Source organism: Ursus maritimus, unplaced genomic scaffold, assembly GCF_017311325.1.
Source record: "Ursus maritimus isolate PB19 unplaced genomic scaffold, ASM1731132v1 scaffold_31, whole genome shotgun sequence".
Classification (NCBI taxonomy): domain Eukaryota; kingdom Metazoa; phylum Chordata; class Mammalia; order Carnivora; family Ursidae; genus Ursus; species Ursus maritimus.
The window spans coordinates 6,914,024-6,922,947 of record NW_024425675.1 but is presented as its reverse complement, the minus strand read 5'-3'; positions in this window follow the sequence as shown (position 1 = coordinate 6,922,947).

Here is an 8,924-nt window from a genome sequence, read left to right as displayed (position 1 = left end):
AAAAGGAGAGGAGAGAGAGAAAGGGGCACAAAGATTATGTGAAGAAATAATGAGTGAAAATTTCCTCAAACTGGTAAAAGATATGAATCTATGCATCCAAGAAGGTCAACAAACTTTGGGTAGGATAAACTCAAAGAGACTCACACCAGGACACATTACAATTAAACCAACAAAGCCCAAGAGAGTCTTGAAAGCACCAAGAAAAAAGTGACTTGTTGTGTAGATGGAATCCTCAATCAGGTTAACAGCTAATTTCTTATCAGAAACCAAGGAGACCCAGAGGTAGTGGATGATTAATTTGAAGAGTTGAAAGAAAAACCTGTCAAACAAGAATTCTATATCTGTCAAAACTATCCTTCAAAAATGAAGGAGAAATAGTACTTTCCTAGATAAACAGAAGCTCAAGTAGTCACCTGTAGACCTGCCCTACAAGAAATGCTAAGGGGAAACGTAAGGCTTAAATGGAAGGATACCAGACATAATTCAGAGCCATATGAAGAAATAAAGAACACCAATATAGATTAGCTACATGGGCAATAGAAAAGCCAGTGTTATTATATTTTTTGTTTGTAATTCTGATTTTATTTTATATATGATTTGAGACAAATGCATAAAATAATAATTAGAAATCTATGTCGTGGGCACACAGTATTTAAAGATATAATTTGTGACAATTACAATATATAGGGGACAAAACTATATAAGAGCGGAGATTGAAGCTACTCTTCTACTATTGAAGCTAAACTGGTGTTAATTCAGACTGGATTGTTATATTTTTAAGATGTTAATTTTAAACTTCCGGAGAACCACTAAGAAAACAACTAAAAGGTATACAGAAAAGTAAGTAAGAATACAGTAAAAATTGTATCCTAGATAAAATAAACACAAAAGAAGGCAGTAATGGAGGAGTTGAAAAACAGATATGACATATAAAACAAATACCAAAATGGCAGAAGTAAGTACTTTATCAGTAATTGCTTTAAATGAAAATTAAAAGGCAGAGATGGCAGAATGAATTAAGAAACAAGATCCAACTATATGCTGTGTACCAACATCCTAAGTATTCTGCACTGCAAACTGTAGTGCCGTGACTCAGGAAGTCTTCATGTTTCTGTCTGACTTTCCTTTCTAGAACTTCAGCTGGAAACTCTCAAGGCAGTAAGCTGGGAAAAACTTAGGGCTCCCTTTTTTCCTTTCCCATCTCTCAGAGCTCACTTCTTTTTTCCTTTAGGTCTGAAATCATAAAAACTATTTTTTTTAATTGTTTTTGTTTTTCCCCATACAGTTTTCTGGTATTTTAGTTATTCTAAGTGGGAGAACAAGTCCTATCCCTGTTATTCCATCTTGTCTGCAAGCAGAAGCCATTATTAATTAAAATTTATTCATTTATAAAATTCACATAATAGGTTAGGGTTATAATTTTTTACCTATTAAATTTGAATTTTATTAGGAAACTTGGATTTTTATCAATTACTCTATAAACAAGACTAATATTGATAACCTTATAATTGTTCAAGGCAAAAGTATTTCTTTGGCCTTTAAAAAATCATTTTAATGGTGAGAAATATGTTAATTGAAAAGGCATTGCCGTCTTTTTTTAGTATTGTATAAAACACAGTGCTTTAACTGATCTTAATGAATAAAGTCATTTTTTTTCATTTTTTCTCTCTCTTTTTTTAAAGTAGGCTCCATGCCTAGCATGGAGCCCAACGCAGGGCTTAAACTCACAATCCTGAGATCAAGACCTGAGCTGAGATCAAGAATTGGATGCTTAACTGACTGAGCCACCCAGGTGCCCCTGTCTTTTTTCTCCTTAAGAGTAAGAGGGAAAAAAATTAATTTGGATGTCTTGATAAGTATTCAATGCCAATAAGCTATTTCTCATGTCTCAAGAAAATACCTATTGTGTGTACTTGGCCGTTATGGACTTCTAACCCATATTAACAAGAGCAGTTATAGTTGGAAGGAAAGAAAGCTTCATCAGGCATTCTAATTACTGACCTGGAAACAGTACAGCTGGAAATGTGGTTCTAAGTTCATTTTAAAAAATAAAATGCTTTGCTCTAAAAGCATTAATTTCAGTAGCAGGAAATTCCCAAATTTGGACATTTTATATGTAATTTTAGGTTTAATCAAAATAATTTTGTGTGGGGCGCCTGGGTGGCACAGCGGTTAAGCGTCTGCCTTCAGCTCAGGGCATGATCCCAGCGTTCTGGGATCGAGTCCCACATCAGGCTCCTCCGCTGTGAGCCTGCTTCTTCCTCTCCCACTCCCCCTGCTTGTGTTCCCTCTCTCGCTGGCTGTCTCTGTCTCTGTCGAATAAATAAGTAAAAATCTTTAAAAAAAAATAATTTTGTGCATCTATGTCTGTGCTTGACCTCTCCCCCTGAGAGTTGCTTTAGATTAGAATACTCTGCTCATTTAAATGAAAGGAGGCTTTAGCCTTCAGTGATGGAAAAGTAGAAATTTGATGGCTCACTAACGTTGATATGAAAAAAGAATACAAAAAAAAGTCATATCTTTTTTTTTTTTTCAATTCCTCCAAAACTGTTTTTTTTCCAGTATAAGTTACAGTTAGGATGCATAACAAGATTATATACACTCTAGCTGTGATACCAGAAAAAAATAATTCTTCATACATTATAAAGTAATAATACTTGGTCCTGTATCAATAAGCCATAATATATTTTTGACATAATATTTATTATAACGTATATTTCTTGACATAAATATTAAACTATGAAGAGTTTGTGGTGTGATTAAAAAATGATTTACATAATTAGTCTTTAATAGGAAAATTTTAGAAATGAATTTAATAGAATATTTGCTAATAAGAGTTGTAATGTAGTATATCCCTGCCAAGTGGTATTTCGTGGTTTTCGATAGCTTACCTTTGGGGCACACAGTAAGGCTGGATATTGGTCAATAGATCAGAATCCATAATGTCAATTTTTGGATAAATTGAAGCTATTATTCCAGTTTTGATTGGATAGTTTTAGAATGGTGCATGGATGGATGAGTGAATGAATTTTGACCAAATCAGATGTGTAACAGGAGAATAGCAGATTGTTTCATTTAAGAGTGTCCTAGTATATCTCTTCCGCCAACCTTCTTTCTTCCTCCTAGCCAGAAGGAAAGAGAATTAGACTTAAAAGGACACATATTCTTCTGGGCAGAGAAGGCAAGTCAGCTACAGAATGCATCTGGAGGGTTAATTGTGTTGTGTCACCTTACAAAAATTATCAACATGACCAAAACAAAAGCAAATTTTTGATAATAAAAAAATTCTGTATAAAAACAAATTCTGTTTTTCTCTGCTGTTAAAACAGGCGGTTCTCCTTCTGTGGACTAGAAATCTTATTGTGTTGTTTAAAAAATATTTTATTTATGTATTTATTTATTTGAGAGAGAGAGAGATGAGAGAGAGAGCATGATGAGGAGAGAAGCAGAGGGGGAGGGAGAGAGAATCTGAAGCAGACTCTGAACTGCGTGCAGGGCTCCATCTCATGACTGAGAGGTCATGACCTGAGCTGAAAACCAGGAGTTGGACACTTAACCAACTGAGCCACCTGGGCACCCCAAGAAACCTTATACTTAATATTTCCCTGAAAATACAATGACAAAATTAGGGCTGTCATTAGGCTCTCAAGTAACAGCTTCACAGAGATTTCTGGAAGTTCATTAAAATGATAATTTTTCTCATGTGCCCAATTGAGTTAAGAGCAATATAGACCTGTCCAAATATACATTCTGAGGAAATAAAACACTTGTTACTGTGTGGAGGAAACGTAGCTGAGACTTTATTTTGGGAGTTAGGGGGAGATGGCTTAATATCTCTTTCAGGTGCTGTTGCCCTAATGTACTCTGAGATTGTAGGATCCTGTTATATCGTAAAAAAATATATTACATAATACTATAAAATGATAATTTAGTGCCTATATAACCTCACTGTTGTTTCTATCCAAAACCATCTTCTAATTCCTCTTCAAGCTTATTTCTATTTTTTAGCCAAGTGATTTTTTTCTTAAAGTCCAAACTAAAAACGGAAAGTTGGCCTGATTTATTTGCCTGCATATGTATCTAGAATTTGATATCCTTTAGTTTTCTCATCCTCTAGCTCCAATCCATTGGCATGTCCTGGGGGCTACTCTGCAGAGGATAGCCCGGATGTGTGTGCTTCCCATCATCCCTACTGCTTATGCCCTAGCTCAAGCCGCCATCATCTTCTTACTCCTCTCCTCACTTCCAATATTGATCTCCCCTTTCCACTTAACCACGATAGTCTACTAGGACTGCCATGACATAATACCTCAGACCAGGCAGCTTTGACAACAGAAATTTAATTTCTCATCTTTCTGAAGGCCAAGATCAAGATGCCATCAGGATTGGTTTCTGATGAGAGCTCTCTTCCTGGCTTGTAGATGGCTGCCTTCTCACTCCATCCTCACATTGTGGAGAGAGAGAGAGACATCTCTGGTGTTTTCCCCTCTTCTTATAAGGACAACAGACCTATCAGATTAGGGCCCCACCCTCATGACCTCATTTGATTTAACCCTAATTTACAGGGCCCTATCTCCAAATATTGTCACCTTGAGGGTTAGGGCTTCAATATATGAATTTGAGGGGGAACACAATTCAGTCCATAACAGTTAGATGAATCTTTAAAAAGTTAAAATCAGATCATGTTTCTCCCTGTTTAAAACTCCCCAATGGCTTCTGATCACTTTGAAAATAATATCTAAACTCCTTACCTTGACTTTCAAAACTATGTAATCAGGTCCCTGTCTACCCTTCTTACCCAGGGCCACTTTGCACCACTCCAGGAGTCATGGTTCCTACACAAGAAAATCACTTATGCAGAGACCCTCGTCTGTACTCCTTTCAGTACATCTTAATGTATCTCACCAGGCATCCTCCCTGTTTGGTCACCTGCAGAGGCGGATGGACCCTTCTCACCCAAAGTTCAGTTCACATGTCCAGACAGATGATGCCACACACATCCTAAGAAGGTATAACAAAAGTTTATTACTTATTACTTATTTACCTGAGATCTTTGAGGGGAGCAGAGCAGGCTTCCCAAGCAGGTCTGAAGTGGCTTTCAAGAGCAAAGAAAGGACATTGGCCTGGGTTTGTTTCTTTGTTGTTGTTTTTAATAGATAAGGGTAGGGCTGCAGTTTCTAGGAAAGGGGCATGCCTTGTTTGAATCTCCTGCCAGCATCAAAGGAGGGAGTGCCCAGCTTTTCTTATCAGCTTGTCCAGGTATAGAACACAAGGGAAGAAGGTGGAGTGAGGCTCTCAGCAATCAAATATCAAAAATCAGTCAGAATTCTACTCCCCTAGCTTCTTCTTCTTCAAGAGGTTTTGACTCTTTTGGGCCCTTTGCTCTTGCATATAATTTTAAGGATCATGTCAAATCCCATAAAAAGCCCTGAGAGATTTTGATCAGAATTGCATTGAATCTATGAACGAATTTGGAGAATCACTAACATCTTTAGGTTATTGAGCCTTTCCATCCAAGAACACTGTGTAAATAAGTTTTTCCAGTTATGGTTTTTGTAATAATTAGTCATATGTATGATACGGTTTTTGCTGCTTTTGTAAAATTGTTTTATATGAAATTACATTCCCAACTGAATTATACCTTATCAGGTAAGATAATGCTCCTTATCAGGTTAAGGAAGTTCCCTTGTATTCCTAGTTTGCTCAGAATTTTTATCAAGGATAGGTGTGAACTTATCAAAACTGTTTTTTACCTATTACCATACCTTATACTTTTTTGTTGAAAGCCAGACATGATGTACTGAGTAAAAGGAACTCTGGTAAATAGTCCTTTAGTAATGTAGTGATAAAGTGTAGGAGGGAAAGTGTCCTAGAGTCCTGTGATTAGGTCTCACTGTTTTAGCAAGCTTGTGACCCTAGGCTGTGAAATTCACAAGTAGTTCTGAGATTTCCCTTCCCACCTTAGAAGGGACAGGTTGATTTGAGAAGTCTGGAGTTGTATATTTCGCATCCCCTACATGGAATTATAAAGGGGGCGCTCAATTTGGATTTTTCTCTTGTCACACATAGGAAGACTAGAGCCAGGTGGAGTTGAGTATTTCCCTTTCCCCAGTTGGTTAGTCTCAGATAAAATCCCCAGAAGGTTAGCCTTTGGTAAAGTAGTTTCTTTTGAGGACAGGCCTTATTATGAAAAACAGAATGCTCTGGTGTATCTCAAAATGATTATTTTTCCCTTCTCCCTGTCAGAAACAGGAGGGTTTTTTTGTTTTTTGTTTTGTTGTTGTTGTTGTTGTTTTTCTCTGATATTCAGTATGCGAGCTTGGTAAGGCTTCTGGAGGTAAAAAATCACCAAGGTGTGGGGCCCCCTTCGATGACTGGGTCCCTCTGGGGTTTTAAATTCTCAGACTTGTCCACACGGGGCCTCCAGCAATTCATCAATTATAGTTTAGATTTTTTTCTAACCTGGTACTGGTTCTTGTGACTGTTTCTGCTCCAGGAGTTGTAATTTTCTAAAATCGCCTATCTTTCTCTTCAGTTTTTGGGAACAGCAGTTTGGTGTGACCTCACTTTTCAGACAGATCTAAGAAGAGTTGTTGATTTTTTAGTTTGTCTATCTTTCACTTGTCATTAGATTAAGGCACTGACTTTCAAGTGCCTTACATGACAGACTGGAAAACAGAAGCTGTTTTTGTATTTTGATGCCACTTTTTAGTTTGCTTAAACTTTAGAATATTATACAAGATTTACCTTTAGAGTGACTCTCTTTTGTCCCTAATGATACTTCCTGTCCTAGGGTATTTTGTCTAATGTTAGTATAGCCACCTCGGATTTCTTTCTTTTTTAAAAAAATAATTAGTTTTTTATTTTTTTTGAATGGTATTATACTGGGATATCATTTTCCATTCTTTATTGTCACTATTCCTGTGTCCCTGTATTTTAAGTATGTCACCTGCAGACAGCTGTATTTTTCCAATCTTGTTATCTGTTTATTAACCGATGAGTTTAGTTAGTCCATAGACATTTATTGTGATTATTTATATATTTAAACTTGTTTCTATTATTTTGTTTTTATATTTCTTCTGCTGTTTTTACTTTTCCCCTTTAAAAATGGAATATTTGTTCTTTGTTTTAAAATTTAATTTGCTTTAATTCACTCTGGCATTTACATACTATTTCTTTTTCTTTTTTTTTTTAATTTTATCACGCCCTGAGCCAAAGGCAGACGCTTAACCGCTGTGCCACCCAGGCGCCCCTTACATACTATTTCTATTCTTCGAGTGGTTACCCTTACAGTTTTATCACATATATTTAATTTGCCAAAATCTAAACTTCCCCAAACCACACAAAACACTTGAACTTTGTTTATTCTTCTCCAACTTACACTCTTGTTACCCAGCATTTTAGGTCTGATTCTTATTTAATCCTACAAATTAACTCTTACCATTTTAGATAGGTGGTATTTATTTATAAAACATGTTTACTATTTTACTTATTCTACATTACTGCTTGCATTTAAGAAATGCTATAATTTTCCATCTTTCATAGTATAGACCTCTCAATAGAATTCTATCAGTGTTTGACTATCTGAAAGTATCTCTATTTTACCTTAATTCTGAAAGGATCATTTCGCTTAATTCTGGAGTATTATGATTATATTCTCTCAGCATTTTGAAGACATCCCATGGTATTCTAGTATCTGGTGTTACTACTGAAAAATTTGTTAGTCATATTGCCAATCCTTACTGATTGATTTGTTTTTCCCTCTAGTTTCTGTCTTTCCATTTGTTTTAGATGTTTTGTAGTCCATTGTAACAGGTTTATGCATGAATTTTTCTTAAATATGTTCTCTTTTGGAATATATTGTGTTTCTCAAATCTGTGGATTCATGTATTTTTATCAATTCTGGAAAATTCTCAACAACTTCTAGCCAAATAGTCTCTCTTTGGTATCCTTGTATGCCCCTTCCTCCTATTGAGATTGCTTAGATATACAATGGACATTCTCATTTCCATACTCCATATCTCTTCATTTCTATGGCAGAACTAGCCATTTGTTCCATTTTCTAGCTTCCCTTGCTATTAAGTTTGGTCTGAGTTCTGGCCAATGAGTTTAGATAAAGCAGGGTAATAAGCCATTCCTGTACATAAAAATTTCCCCTATAAAAATTAAAAAACAAATATTGGCAAATTGAATTCAATAATAAATAAAGAGTATAATACAATAAGTGACTATAATGCACTATGGCTGAATGGTACTTATACCAGAAATGCAAGGTTGGTTTTACATTTAAAAATCAGAGTAAAGAAGAAAAAAAAGTACGATTGTCTCAATAGATACAACAAGCTACATCTAACACCAGCCTTAGGTGAAATATTGAATGTTTTTCCCCAAATTATAGAGCAAATCAAGAATGTATACTATTGAAGTTTCTATAAAACATTACCCTGAAAGTCCTATCCAGTGTAATTAGACAAGATAATAAAATTTTGAAAACCCTGGAGACAAACTAGTTAAAGAAGTAGAATCTTAATAAGCTGCCCAAATTTGAGAAGAATTTTTATCAAAAAACACCCTGATTTGCCCAGGTACACAGCATCATAGGCAGGGGCTTACAGAAGAAGCAAGGACATTATGGATAGACATCACAATAATCAGTTGCATTTCCATACGCTAACAATGAACAATCCAAAAGGAAATTAAGAAAATTCCATTTATAATAGCATCAAAAAGAATAAAATATTTAAGGAAAAACCTAACCAAGGAAGTAAAAGACTTGTACACTGAAAACTATAAAATGTTGCTGAAAGAAATTAAAGACACAAATAAGTGGAAAACATCCCGTGTTCACAGAATTGAAGATTTCATATTGTTAAGATGTCAGTACTACTCAAAGAAATTTACAGCTTCAATTCAAACCCTATCAA